At 38.4% G+C, this 15,679-nt stretch overlaps 1 protein-coding gene across 1 annotated transcript in view; it reads left to right on the forward strand.

The window, feature by feature from the left end:
* The window catches only part of LOC134288750 (uncharacterized), a 126,066-nt gene extending 114,552 nt beyond the window's left edge, over positions 1–11,514 (forward strand). Inside the window, exon 2 of the mRNA XM_062854571.1 lies at positions 10,003–11,514. The gene's annotated coding sequence lies outside the window, so the exon portion shown is untranslated. The remainder of the gene's footprint in view (positions 1–10,002) is intronic.
* The last annotated feature ends 4,165 nt before the right edge of the window (positions 11,515–15,679 follow it).

A 15,679-nucleotide genomic window follows, 5' to 3' on the forward strand; every position in this document is an offset into this window, starting at 1 on the left:
CTCAGTAGGAATCCCAAAAATAATTCCAAGAAATTTCAGGAATTCAGGGATTATCTGATGTCATTTCTAGAGGAAATTCTAGTAGGAATCCTCGAAGGATTTCGTAGTAAAATCACTAAAGGATTTTCAATAGAAATCCCCGAAGAATTTTCAAAAGAAATCCTCGAACGGATTCCATGAGGAATCCTTAAAAGATTTCCAGGAGGAATCCCGGAAGAATTTTCAGGAGGCATCCCCGAAAGAATTACAAGAGGAATCTCCGAAGATTTCCAGGATTTCCAGAAGTAATCCCCGAAGAAATTTCTGGACGATTCCCCGAAAGAATTTCAGCAGGAATCCCCAAAGGGATTCCCGAAGTAATTCCAGGAGAAATCTCGGAAGGATATCCTGAAGGAATTCTTGAACGAATTCTAGGAGGAATATTCATAGGAATTCCAGGAGGAATCCCCGAATTCCATGAGGAACCCAAAAAGGATTATTAGTTGTAGTCTCCGAAGAAATGCCAGGAGAGATTCCCGATTTTCAGAATGATTTCCTGGAATTCCAAGATGAATACCCAAAGGAATTCCAGAAGTGGTCGCTATTGGAACTCCAGGAGGAATCTCTGAAAGAATACCCTCCCAGACAACCAATAATCGTATAAGATGTTGCATATGATGATAATGTGGAGGCCATATGCGTGCATGCCTCCATTTAGGCGCATGTAAAACGTACGCATATCGCCTCCACTTTAATATCCTATTCAACATCTTCTACGATCACTGGTTGACTGGGCTATGGAGTTTCAGGAATATTCCTTGATGGAATTCCAGGAGAAATCCCAGAAGAAACTCTTGGAGGAATCCTCGAAGGAGTTCCGGAATCCATCTACGAAGAATCTCAAAGAAATCACCAAAGGAACTCCAAAGAAAATTTGATGAGGAATCCCCTAAAGATTTCTAGAATGAATCCTAAAAAGACATACAGGGGAGGGGGGGAGATCTCGGAAGAATTCCAGATGCAATCCCCAAAGTTATTCCTTGATGAATTCTCAATGGAAGTCCAGGAGGAATCCCTGAACTAATTCCAGGAGAAATCTTCGAAGAAATTCCAGGAGGAATCCCCGAAGGAATTCCAAAAACAATCCCCAAAGGAATTCCTAGTACAATATCTTCGAAGATTTTTCCTGAAACTCCTTCAGGGATTCATCTTGGCCTTCCATCGGAAATTCCTCATGGAATTTCTTTGAAGATTGCTTCTGAAAATCCTTTGAGGATTCCTCCTGGAACTCTTGCGAGAATTAACACTGTATGTCCTTTTATGATTCCTCCTAGAAATCTTTAGGGGATTCCTCATCAAATTTTCTTTGGAGTTCCTTTGGTGATTTCTGCTGGAATTCTTGAGACTCTTCGTAGATGGTTTCCGGAACTCCTTCGAGAATTCCCCCAAGAGTTTCTTCTGGGATTTCTCCTGGATATCTATCAAGGAATACTCCTGAAAATCCATAGGGTATTCTTTCAGAGATTCCTCCTGGAGTTCCAATAGCGTCCACTTCTGGAATTCTTTCGGGTATTCATCTTGGAATTCTAAGAAATCTTTCTAAAAATCGGGAATTCCTCCTGACATTTCTTCGGAGACTACAACTAATAGTCCTTTTTGGGTTCCCCCTGGAATTCAGGGATTCCTCCTGGAATTTCTGTGGATATTCCTCCTAGAATTCGTTCAAGAATTCCTTCAGGATATCCTTCCAAGATTTCTCCTGGAATTACTTCGGGAATTCCTTTGGGGATTCCTGCTGAAGTTCTTTCGGGGAATCGTCCTGAAATTTCTTCGAGGATTACTTCTGGAAATCCTCCTGGAAATCTTCGGGGATTCCTCTTATAATTCTTTCGGGGATGCCTCCTGAAAATTCTTCGGGGATTCCTCCTGGAAATCTTTTAAGGATTCCTCATGGAATCCGTTCGAAGATTTCTTTTGAAAATTCTTCGGGGATTTCTATTGAAAATCCTTTAGTGATTTTTCTACGAAATCCTTCGAGGATTCCTCCTAGAATTTCCTCTAGAAATGACATCAGAGAATCCCTGAATACCTGAAATTTCTTGGAATTATTTTTAGGATTCCTACTGAGATTTATTCAAGGACTCCTCTTAGACTTCCTTCGGGGATTCCTTCAGAATTTTCTTCATGGGTTCCTCCTGAAATTCCATCAAGGAATACTCCTGAAACTGCTTCAGGAATTCTTCCTGGAGTTCTTCCGGGAAATCCTCGTCTAATTCGTTCGAGGGATTGTTCCTGAAATTGTTTCGGGGATTCCTACATGAATTTCTTCGGGGATTCTTGCTGATGAAAGATTTCCCCTGGATCCCCGATCGGGGATTTTTCTTGAAAACCCTTCGGGGATTCCTACTGGATTTTGTGCAGGGATTCCTCCGGGAATTCGTTCGAGGATTTCTCCTGGACCTTCTTTAGGAAATCCTTCTGGAACACCAAGAAGAATCCCAGAAGGAAATACAGGCAGAATCTTCGAAGGACTTCCAGAAGTAGTCCTCGATAGAATTCCAGGATGAATCCCCCGAACGAATTAAAGGAGAAATTCCCGGAAGAACTCCAGGAAGAATTCCCGAAGGAGTTTCAGGAGCATTCCTTGATGGAATTCCAGAAGCAATCTCTGAAGAAAATCATGAAGTAATCCCCGAAGTAAGTCCAGGAGGGGTTCTAATAAATTTAGAATCCGTTTATCCAATAAACGGATAAATAATAAAATAAATTCCGTTTATTCAAACGGAATTCCAGAAAATTCCAGGACTTCAGGGATTCTCTGAAGCCACTCAAGGTGGAAATTCTAGGAGGAATTCCCGAAGGATTTTCAAGAAAAATCACTAAAGGATTTTCGATAGAAATCCCCGAAAAATTAAAAAAAAAATCCCCGAATGAATTCCACGAGTAAAACTTGAAAGATTTCCAGGAGGAATCCCAGAAGAATTTTCAGAAGACATCCCCGACAGAATTACAAGAGCAATCCTTGAAAATTTCCGGGGGAATTCCAGAAATAATCCCCGAAGAAATTTCAGGAGGAATCCCCGAAAGAATTCCAAGAAAAAATCCCTAATCGAATTCCAGGTGCAATCCCCGACGTAACTCTAGGAACCATCCCGAAGGAATTCCAGGAAGAACCCTCGAAGAAACTACAGGAAGAATCTCAAAGAATTTCAGCAGGAATCCCCAAAAGGAATTTCAGAAGGAATACCCGAACGAATTCCAGGAGGAATTCCCGAAGTTATTTCAGGAGAAATCCCAAAAGTAATTTCAGGAAGAGGAATCCCAGAGGGATATCAATAAGAATCCTTGAACGAATTCTAGGAGGAATATCCACAAGAATTCCATGAGAAATCAACAAGGAATCCCCGAATTCCCGGAGGAATCCCAGAAGGACTATTAGTTGTAGTCTCCGAAGAAATGCCAGGAAGGAAATTCCCGAATGATTTCCTGAAATTCCAAGATGAATACCCGAAGAAATTCCAGTAGTAGTTGCTGTTGGCATTCCAGGAGGAATCTTCGAAAGAATTCCTTATGGAGTTTCAGGAGCATTCCTTGAGGTAATTCCAGGAGGAATCCCCAAAGAAATTCCTGGAGGAATACTCGGAGGAGTTCCATACGCCTTTTCCGAAGGAGCAAATTCCGGGATGAATCCTCGAAGAAATACAGGAAGAATCTCAAAGAATTCCAGCAAAAATCACCAAAGGAATTCAATAAGGGATTCTCGATGGAAGTTCAGGAGAAATCTCTGAAGGAGTTTCAGGCGAAATCTTCGAAGAAATTCCAGGAGAAATCTCCGAAAGAATTCCAATAGAAATCCTTGAAGGAATTCTAGGAGGAATCCTTTAAAGATTTCCAGAGGGAATGTTTCCAGAAAAGGGAAAGAATTTCCAGGAGGATTTCCCGAAGGAATTCCAAAGGCAATCCACAAAGGAATTCCTATTCTAAGCGGGATTCCTTTTGGGATTGTTTTTGCAATTCCTTCAGGGACTCCTCCTGGAGTTTTTTTTCGAAGATTTCTCTTGGAATTACGTCAGGGATTCGTCTTGGACTTCCATTGCGAATTCATCATGGAATAGCTTTGGGGATTGTATCTGTAATTCTTTCGAGGATTTCTCTTGGAACTCTTTCGAGACTCCCCCCTACTCCTCCTGCATGTCTTTTTATGATTCCTTCTAGAAATCTTTTGGGGATTCCTCATCAAATTCCTTAGAAAATTTTCTTTGGAGTTCCTTTGGTGATTCCTGCTGGAATTCTCTGAGATTCTTCCTGTAGTTCCTTCGAGAGTTCTTCCTGGAATTCATTCTGGAATTCTTTTGGGAAATGGTCCTGAAATCCCTTAGGGAATTACGTCTGGAAATCCCCCCGGAATTCGTTCGGAGATTCCTCTTGGAATTCATTCGAGGATGCCTCCTGAAAATTCTTCGGGGATTATTCGAGGATATTTCTGGAATTTCCCCAAAAAATTTTTCAGAGATTCCTCCTGGAATTCCTTTGCGGATTCCTCCTGAACTTCCAACGAGGACTACATCTAGAAGACCTTTGGGAATTTCTTTGAGGATTTCTCCTCGAATTCGTTCAGGTGATTGTTTCTGGAATTCTTTCGGAGATTTTTCTTTGAATACCTTCGGGACTACTCCCAGAAATGCATCTGAGATTTTTCCTGAAATTCAATAGGAGTTGCCTCCTGAAAATTCTTCGGGCATTCCTCCTTGAAATCTTTCTGCAAAGATTCACCCTGGATCCCCATTCGGGGATTTTTCTCCTTCGGAAATTCCTTGGAGGATTTCTCTAGGGCTTTATTTTAGGAAATCCTCCCGGAATTCGTTTGAGAATTCCTTCTCAAATTCCTCCTAGAATTCGTTCGGGGATTCCTACTGGAATTTCGATGAGAGATTTTTACAAAAGGGGGAAAGGATTTCCAAGAAGAATCCCTGCAATACCCGCGAGCTTACCGCTTCAGCAGTATCAGCTCTATTCACTCCTCATATGAATGTTAAGTTTTACTAGACTCCAATAAAAATGATTCGGGAGAAATCCTTGAGGAAGCTAAAGAGAAAAACTTGAAGGATCTTCGGGATTGAATCTCTTGAAAAAAAAAATCCATAAGAAACCTCTTGAATAATTCACGAATACATGTTTAAGAATTCTGCAGGGAATCCCAAAAATAATTTCTGGAGAAGTCTCTGGAAGAATTACGGAGGAAAATCTCGGAAGGCCAAGATGAATCCCCGAAGCAATTCCAGGAAAAATCTCCGAAGATATTGTATTAGGAATTCCTTTGGGGATTGTTTTTGGAATTCCTTCGGGGATTCCTCCTGGAATTTCTTCGAAGATTTCTCCTGGAATTAGTTCAGGGATTCCTCCTGGACTTCCATTGAGAATTCATCATGGAATAACTTTGGGGATTGCATCTGGAATTTTGTATGTCTTTTTAGGATTCCTTCTAGAAATCTTTTGGGGATTCCTCATCGTATTCCTTAGAAAATTTACTATAGAATTTTTTTGGTGATTTCCGCTACATTTTTTGAGATTCTTTCTTCCTGCATTTCTTCGAGAATTGTTTCCGGAGTTTCTTCGGTGATTAACTCCTGGAGTTCCTTCGAGGATGGCTACTAGTACTCCTTCGGGGTTTCCTTTAGGATTCTCTCTGAGTACTCCTGAAAATCCTTCTTGGATTCTTCCTGGAATTTCAACAGCGACTACTTCTTGAATTCTTCCGGAGATTCATCCTGGAGTTCGCTCAGAGATTCTTCTTCGAAATTCCTTCGATTGTTAATCCTGAAATCCCTTCGGGAATTTTTCTTGAAATTATTTTGTGGATTTCTACTGGAATTCTCTCGGAGAATCGTCCTGAAATTTCTTCGGGGGCTACTTCTGAAATTCCTCCAGGAATTCGTTCGGCGATTCCTCCTGAAATTTCTTAGAGGATGTCTCCTAAAAATTCTTCGGGGATTCCTCCAGCTAATCCTGTCCCCTTCCTGGAAAGGTTCCCCTGAAATTTTTTCAAGGATTCCTCGTGGAATTCATCTGGGGATTTCTTTTGATATTTATTCGAGGATTCTTCTTGAAAATCCTTCGGGGATTCATACTAGAATTCTTTCGGGGATTTAACTTGGAGTTTCCTCCTGGAATCCTTTCGGGGATTCATCCTGGAATTCCTGTGGTGACTCCTCCTACTGATTTCTTGGAGTCCTACCAGAATTCATTCGAAGATTCCTTCTGGAATTTCTTCGCGAATTACTTCGGGAATTTCTCATGGAATTCTTTTGGAGAAACCTGCTGGAATTCTTTGAGAATCTTCCTGTATTTCCTTAGAGAGTTCTTCCTGGAATTCCTTCGTGGTTTCCTTCTAGAATAGTCATGAAATCCCTTAGGAAATTTCTTCTGGAATTCCTCCCAAAATTCGTTCGGAGACTCCTCTTGGAATTCTTTCGGGATGCCTCCTGAAAATTCTTCAGGGATTAATTGAGGATTTTTCCTGGAAATCTTTGCCCTTTTCTGGAATTCCCTCTAGAAATCGGGAAAGTTTCTAATGGACTTTCATCGAGGACTACAACTAGAAGTCCTTCGGAAATTCCTTCGGGGATTTCTCCGCGAATTGGATCAGGGGACTGTTACTGGAATTCCTTCGGGACTAGTTTTCTGAGATTTTCATCGATATTCTACATAAAATTCTTCCGAAGTTCTTCCAGAGTTTTCTACCAGTACTCTTTCAAAGTTTCATCGCAGAATTCCTTCCTTACTAGCATTCATTCCACTCATAAATTTAAACCGAATATTAACTGCACAAAATTTAATAATCCTCCAAAAACATAAATACCTTTTACAATCCCTACAAAACTCGTAATTCTTTATTAGTTACTAAATGTGTGTTTCATACAGATTTATAAATAAGATCATTTCTATCAGTCTCAGTAACATGTATTGATGATACTCACCGTCGTTGGTACACTTGCGATAGCAAGTTGTGAAAACCCTTTATCGATAGTACTGTTGAAACTACTATTCCAATAATAAAAAAAATATACAGGCTTATTATATCCATAAAAACCACCTTCAGCGAAACGTTCATCCAAAGTGGCCAAGATATTCAAAAGCTAAAAATATTCTCTAGAAACGAAACGCCACGCCACTGTTGTAAAAATACCTCGATAATACGCACCTACATAACACTCATAATTTTAAAACAAGTTAATCAACAATTATCAGATTGAAACCTTTCAAACCATCAATAATGATTAAACATAAATCAAGGTTTACGAAATTTTTGCTTAGATATTCTCTTCAATATTTTGATTGCGCTAGATTGATAACTGAACGGTTTGTAGGTCACCGTTCAGTTATCAATCTGTTCATTTTCAACAATGCTCAAAACCATTAGTCAAGAACATGCGCATCATTAGTTGCTGATGTATTTTAACATTTCCAAAAATATCTTTTACAGAGTAAGCTAAATGACACAAAGAGAAAGTTACGATCATGCTTCAGCAAAATGCCACTGCTTTACGTTAGCAGTAGAATTTCATTCAATTATCCCACCGGAGATCCCACCTCCCCGTGTGTTATTTTTCGGTCTCCGCTTTGTGCGACGATCAACAAAACTGGTTTGGCTGGCTCGGCCGCTCTGCTGCTGCTGGTCCGTTGCTTACTCACACATGCAAGCGCATGAAAATTGATGTTGTTCAATTGAAATAAAAATGGTTTTGATGTGGAAAATGACATTTTCCACTAATTATGTCTTCGACAAAAATCTTCCTCTTGAAATTTCCTATCTTTGGACGGGACTCAAAAAAGTGCTTTTCATGTAAACTTTTCGAGATATTGCTGCGCAAAGTAAAAATTTGGCTGAAAAAAAGTCATCACAATTTTGTTCAAAAATGGTTTTTGAAAACTGATAATCATTTTCCACAAGTTAAAAAATTCCAGGTGATACCTTGATCATTCCTCTAACTGTCCACGGAGACCGTTTTCAAAAATAATGCTTCATTATTTTTATAAAAATCATAGAGTAAAAAGTGAGGAAATGCTTCCAGTTTCACCTTAAGTTAAAATTCACAAATACAAAGAAATTAAAAAAAAAAAAAAAAAATTAAAAAAAAACAGATTGAAGTTTACAGGAAAGAAGGTTCAAGAACAAGAATAGGGATCCGAATAAACAACGAACCAGCTTTGAAAATTTTCTATACAGGGTCTTACTATGACTAGTTTATTTGTGAACGCAGTAGCGCCCGTGGCAAGTGTTTTTTACATTTTTTTACGTTTTGGATAGGGTTTTTTATTTGGTGAATTCAATGCGACTTATTTTTACATCTGAAAAACTTCGGTGAAGTCACCGGACAGACAAACAGGCCTATCTGTGTTATTTCCAGCAACTGCTGCATTCGGTTGTCTAAGAGTGACAGATTTGCATTACAAAATTCAAAATTTTCAACATCTGTTGTCTGTGATTTTTTTTATCAAAGGCTGTGTCTGGTTGTCATTGGTTTTGTGAAAAAATTGAAGTGTCAAATATTTAAAATAAATCAAAATTTTCAACGTCTGGTGTCTGTGATTTTTTTCAACAAATGCTGTGTCTGGTTGTCACTGGTTTTGTTCTCTGCATCTGATAGCGAAAAAGAATTGAAGTGTCAAAAATTAAAATAAAAATCAAATTTTCAACGTCTGTTGTCTGTGATTTTCTTCATCAAATGCTGTATCTGGTTGTCTAAGGTTGAAAAAGAATTGAAGTGTCAAAAATTTTAAAAATAAAAATAAAAAATTTCAACGTCCGTTGTCTGTGATTTTTTTCATCAAATGCTGTCTGGTTGTCTCTCTCTCTCTCTTCTTGGCGTACCGTCCTCATTGGGACAAAGCCTGCTTCTCAGCTTAGTGTTCTATGAGCACTTCCACAGTTATTAACTGAGAGCTTCCTCTGCCAATGACCATTTTGCATGCGTATATCGTGTGGCAGGCACGAAGATACTCTATGCCCAAGGAAGTCAAGGAAATTTCCTTTACGAAAAGATCCTGGACCGACCGGGAATCGAACCCGTCACCCTCAGCATGGTCATGCTGAATACCCGTGCGTTTACCGCCTCGGCTATATGGGCCCCTGGTTGTCTAAAGTTGTCACTGGTTTTGTTTTCTGCATCTGATAGTAAAAAAGAATTGAAGTCAAAAATTAAAAAAAAAACTCAAATTTTTCAACGTCTGTTGTCTGTGATTTTTTTTTTCATTAAATGCTGTATCTGGTTATCTAAGGTTGTCACTGGTTTTGTTCGCTACATCTGCTGGTAAAAAAGAATTAAAGTGTCAAATCTTTTATTTTTTGTGAGAATTTCCCCGCGTGCTGCGTCTGGTTGGCTAGTCACCGGACAGACAAACAGGGCTACACGCTCGCGTCAGAATACCCATTTTTTCATTGCTATCTCTGTCGCTCTTCAAGAGGCTCCATTTAAAAATACCCATTTATAAGTTGAGCCGCCCAACTTCAAAATGGGTATTTTTAAATGAAGCCTCTTGAAGAGCGACAGAGATAGCAATGAAAAAATGGGTATTCTGTCAGGAGCGTGTATTATATATATGATGATGATAGCATCATCGATATCCAGGCGGTAGCGAAAAAGGAAACAATCAATAATGCAGGGAACAAAAGGGAATCAGAAAAGGATGACAACGTGTGGAATTACGATGGTTGTGGGGAGAGTATGGGATCAAGATCAAAAGAAACAGAAGAAGTTGATGAAGGCTGGGATGATGATATCAGAATTGCAATTACAACAGTTACAACAAAGGATAGCGAAGTAGCGGCCAGAACAGAAACCATTAGGAGCAATGTAAAACCAACAGAATCGCAGCATTCAGATCACAATCAAGGGCAAAATCACACAACACAGTCTGTATACAAAAAGAAAGATTCAAGTAGTCCACAAACGATTGTTAATGTAAGTAGTAAGGAAAATAAGTCAGAATCAAAACAATATGTGAAGGAGGTATTGAAACTAGATACCGTCTACCCTCGTTGGTTTGACCGCATGTAATCTGAACACTTTTTAGTTTGACCCCCTCTAATCTGCACATCGTTCAAACTAAAAATGGTTCAAACGTCATTCTGCTAATGGAACGGGGTGAAACGGAACGCAGAACCAAAACAAAACACCAAATCAGGTTGCCAGTAGTGTGTTTTTCGATGCTAACAGAGTTGCTAGACGTTCAAATTAAAAATGAACCCCGTTGGTTTGCATGAGATGTCGTTCAAACCAACGGGGGTAGACGGTAGTTGGAACGTCAAAGGTTGCAGAAATAAACAAAAAAGGGATGAGATTGATGAAATTCTGATGGCTAACAAAGTAGTGGTTGCTGCCCTACAGCAAGTTATCACAATAGGAAATGACATATACACTAGTAATTATGAATGGAAAGTCATGGGAAATCACGTAAACAAAACAAGAGGATTAGCAATTGTTGTAATGAAAAATCAAGGAATCAGGGTGTTACAAGTTAAGGAACGTAAGAAAGGCATCATGTGGGTTAAACTTAGAATCAACCGGTCTAACTTGATAATAATAAACGTTCACGCTCCGAATAGTAACCAGAAAACATTTCTAAATAATCTCAATGAAATATTGTCGAGAGAAAGGGATCTTAAATCATTGATTGTACTAGGGGATTTCAACTAGGCTCTGAAGACCTTCAACCAGATGATAGAGTATGGATAGGTTTAACTGCTCGTGTAGCTGCCGGCTTAGAATAGCACTACGGACCCCCTGTTCCGGGGGTAAAAGTCCACCAAACAGGGAACCCCAATCCAAGGTGTCAGGCGACCCGTGCTGATGGATGAATGATTGAGGGGGTTTCAAAGATGCTCGATCGTTAACGGAGCCCGTAACGTGGGTAGATCACCTTTTCGTGTGGCGTTACGGAGTAAAATCTACCGAAACCTAGTGTCGTCCTACTTTTTCAATTTTGGAATATGCGTTCTGGCAATTCAAGGAATCATAGTATTTAGTCCTTGTCACTGGTATCGTGGTGGCTTACGGTCTCTGAATAAAACTAAGTTAACCAACTTTACTTTGCAGATAGTTAAAAACCTCGCCGTTCGAGACTAAACTTGATGCAAAGGACATCAAATCGGGTTAGGGATCCATGTATGTACTAACTCTTCAAAGACAGGTAAGTGCTGGTATGCAAGGAACATACTAGAATCCTTATTACTGAGCATATGTTCCATTATTGGAGTGGTATTGCTGCTAATGTTAAAACCCGGGTTCTAAACTTCTTACTGGGGAGAATTTAGCAGTAAAACAAGGGTGATGCTAGGTTTCCGATGCATGGCCAATATCAGTACTCTTGTTTTGTTTTCTAAGAAAACAACACAAAAACTGTATCAAAATCCATGCTTTATTGCCCCTTAATGGCAATTGAGTAATGCGACATGCACTACACTAAGGATACGGGTAATGTCACAATAGATCTAAAAACTGGTCGCAGTGACAAACCCGAACAGGAATAAAAAAAAAATAAAAAAAAAAAATAAAAAAAAAGAAAAAAAATAGGGAATTGCGCTACTTGGGCGGTGGCTTCTATATTCGTCTGTTTTCCACTATAACTCAGTCAAATTTGAACCAATTGACACAACTTTTGGAATGTGATGAAATAGGTATAGTATCTACCCGTGTACAACATTTCAAGTCAATTGGTTCAAAATTGACTGAGTTATAGTGGAAAACAGACGAATATAGAAGCCACCGCCCAAGTGGCGCGATACCCTAGGTATAACTTAACATAAAGAATGAAATGCCAAAAGAATGGAATAAATCAACCCAAATCCCGATACCGAAGAAGTCAGGAGCCTCAGAAGCAGAACATTTCAGGAGAATTTCATTGTACAATGTAGCTTACAAAATACCTATATGCAAAATGGTTAGTCAAGCAATTGAATACGTAAGCAGGGCCACCCGGTTTGCATCAAGCTGCGTTTACCGCAAATAGGTCTACTGATAAACTTATATTCGTAGCTAGGCATCATTCGCCAGAACACTGGAATTCTGGAAAGGATTTATACATTCTAGCGTTAGATATTAGCAAAGCATTTGATAACGTCAAAATACAGTCCATAGGAGAGATACTAATTAGGTTAGGGGTGCCATCGAGATTAGTTGATAGAGTTTTGAGTTGTGTTAAAGATGAAGTTACAAGAATCTTGTGGGAGAATCAATATTCAGGCGAGGTTAAAAGAGGAAGAGCAATAAAACAAGGATGCCCACTCTCCCCACTACTCTTTAATTACTTAATACAAGATGTCATGAAAAAGGTAGCCGAAAAAATCCCAGAACTTAAGTTGATGGATGTATTGCACCTATTGATCCTACCATTGATTTTAGTATTCGCAGATGACACTCTTATAATAGCTAGATTGAAAGCGAAATTGATAGCATAACTTATTTGGGAATTTGTCTAACAGCCACTTTTAACAAAAAATTAGCTTGTAAGCAAAGATGTTCTTCTAGAATCATAACAGAATTTTGTAAGTCAGTCAAACCAAGTTGGGACCTGAGTAAATTGATGTACAAAACTGTAATAGGACCCAGTGGCGTAGCAAGGGGGGTGCGGAGGGTGCGGTCCGCACCGGCCCCCCTGGTTCAAGGGGCCTCCTACTCAGAGAAGGTTTCTAACACTAGTTTGAATAAAGTTCTTGAACCTTCTTCGTGTAATAGCAGATGCTCTCTACACTGACGTAGCATACGATCAGCGTGCCTATATGGGTCATGATGACCCTAATGCACAACTAGGGTTAAATAGCAAAATTTTCCTGTAAGTTCAATACTTGCAGATCTGCTGATAGGTTTGTGGGGGACCCTTCGTGATTATGGAATGGGCAAAGTCCTCTTATTAACAATTGTAAATGTGCTCACTTTATTCAAGTAGCTTAGTTTGTTTAGTTTTGATTAGTTTTATGATTCTTTTTGTATCTACAGGGGCCCAAAAACTCAAGAAAAAATGTGCTAGAAATCAAAATTAAATTTTAAGAAATTCAGTACTGATATGTAGGTAAGTAAAATTCATGAGCATTATGAAAACGACCCTGATATTTATCCTTACATTCCTTGAAGGGATTCTGCGGGAGTTCCTTCGGGCTAGGTAAATGCTTACCTTGTCTTCGGGAATATCTTTTATGATTTATCTAGCAGTTACTTCAAAGACTTCTACAAAAAATCCTTTAAGATTAACTATAGAACTTTTTCAGGGATTGCTTCAGAAATTCTTCTAGTTTTGATTTAGGAATACTTACAATAATGATTCCTTCAGGAACTCCTCCAAGCATTCTGAACTTTTGAAAAAATGTTACAAGGATTTTTTTTAGGAATTTCTTCAAATATTCGTTCAGGAATACCTTTTCGGATTATTTTATGAATTTCTTCAAGGAATCCTTCAGATGAACCTTACCGAATTTTGTTACGGGTATAACTATTTGTTACAATTATAAGACAGAATAATTGTTAAATGTGCTATAAATTTTATATTCGTACGTTCTTTGTGTTATATGTTCTATTTAAACTTGTAAATATTCCCCGAGTTTTAATAAACAGTTATAGGGATCTGACAGAATAGAGGTACATGAAATGCAATCCAATATTGATTGCCAACTTTCAAGCCATTTCGAGCAGAGGGCAAGTACTAGGGATAAAAACCTTTCCCTGCCACGGACTTCAAGTTAATGAGCTCAAGTGTCGAAACCCGAAACGGGATGCCCGATTAGGATTAGTTTTCCTAGATAAAACCAAGCTTTGAACACAGCAACAAATGCTGTGAACTAAAAGGCAAAATGCCAACTAAAATACAATTCCAGGGTGATTGATGGACCCAAACCAATAAATGAAACCTCGTCATCCTGTGATCGGAAGGAGTTATCCATCTGGATAACAGGGCACATTTATGTTATGTGTTGTGCTGCGTCAATTTGTGATGTTCCTAATTTGTGCATTTGTAAGGTTCTATGGGTATCGTGAAGTGTTAAGGACAAGGTATTTGGAGTACATAGCTCAAAATTTCTAGAGCACCGTTTTTTAAAACCGTTGAACGGATTTGGATGAAAATGCATCACGCTAATTGTTCAGTGGTTGTCAGCAGCGTGATGCATTTTAATCCAAATCCGTTAAATGGTTCTAAAAAACGGTGCTCTAGAAATTTTGAGCAATGTACTCCAAATACCTTGACCTTAATACTTTGTAATAATTAATTTCTTTTATTTTTGTAACATGGCGCCCAATGTGGGGCCCAATTTCTTCAAGAATACCTTTAGAGATTTATCCAAGAAGGAATCTTGCATGTCTTCCTTATGGGAAATATATTTTATGAATTTCTGTGATCATGCTTAAAGCCATACCTGAATTGATTTTTTTTCTAAAAGATTTTCTAAAGGAATTTTGGAAAAGTTTCCGACGGAATCCTTGTAGAAATGCTTTCAGGGTTTTTTTTAGGAATTTCTAAAGGAATCTTTGAAAAATGAAGATGAATTCCAAGATGTATTCTGAAACAATTATTGGGTTGATTTTGAAGGTATCTTCGATGGTATTCTTGAAGGGTTACTACAGTACTATGAAGTAGTACTAGAAGTATAAGGAGTACTTTGAGGATTTTCGTAAAGGATCCCTTAACAAATTTTTGGCAGAACTAATGATGAAATGCCTAGATTATTTCCCATAGAAATCAATGGCGGAATCCTCAAAAAAATTATCTCAAATCAACAAATAATCTTTAAAAAAAAATCGCATTTATTTCCTTTGGAGGATATTCTGCAGAAGGGTTGGGGGAATTTCTGTAGCAATCCTTTGAAAATTCCATGAACGAATCTTTGCTACGTGACAAAGAAAAAAACCTTCAAGAGAAACATATTAAACCTTTACGGGACTTTCATAAAGGATTCTCGAACGCATTATGGAAGAGGACTTGAGAATATCGGCTAAGGAATCTTTGGACGATTTCCTACAGCAATTATTGGAAGAATTTCTGAAGAAATCCCTACTAAAGAAATGCTTGAACAAATTCGTAAGAAATCATTGAAAGTACTTTAAGAAAAACCGTTTGAAGCATTCGAATTCTTGAAAAATAAATCTTGAAGTAATGCCCAAAGGACTCCTCTGGAAAATTGCTTAAGTTATTATTTGGGGTAGCCGCAAAAAGTTTGTTTGAGGAAATCTTTTAGATTTTTTTATGGAATTCTTGGGAATACATATTACTGAAAAAATTCCTTCAGAAACGCTTGAAGGAATTCCCGGAACAATCGCTGTAGCAATTTTCGAAGGAAATCTTAGAGGAATTTGATAAGAAGTCCTTGAAGTAATTCCTAGATAAATCGCAAAAGGTATCCAAGAGTTCTTAGAGTTCCTCACTTGGAACAAACGCTTGATGAAAGCGTAAGGAACATTTTTAGAAGTTTAGAAATTTTAGAAGGGGATCTTGTCGTAACGGGTGTTATGGCTAAAAAATATTCAAAGGTTTCAATAGAAAAAATCCTTATAGAAACCTTGGAAGAATACTTAAAAGATTAATTGAAAGAATCCCAGTAAAATTCCCTGGTTGATTATCTGTGAGAATTCTTGACGGGATTTTACATTTTTGCAGTAAGAATTTCTAAAGTATCTTACTGGCAATTTCTTTTGGACGGGGATTCCTTTGGGAA

This window comes from Aedes albopictus, chromosome 2, assembly GCF_035046485.1.
Source record: "Aedes albopictus strain Foshan chromosome 2, AalbF5, whole genome shotgun sequence".
NCBI classification, from domain to species: Eukaryota; Metazoa; Arthropoda; class Insecta; order Diptera; family Culicidae; genus Aedes; species Aedes albopictus.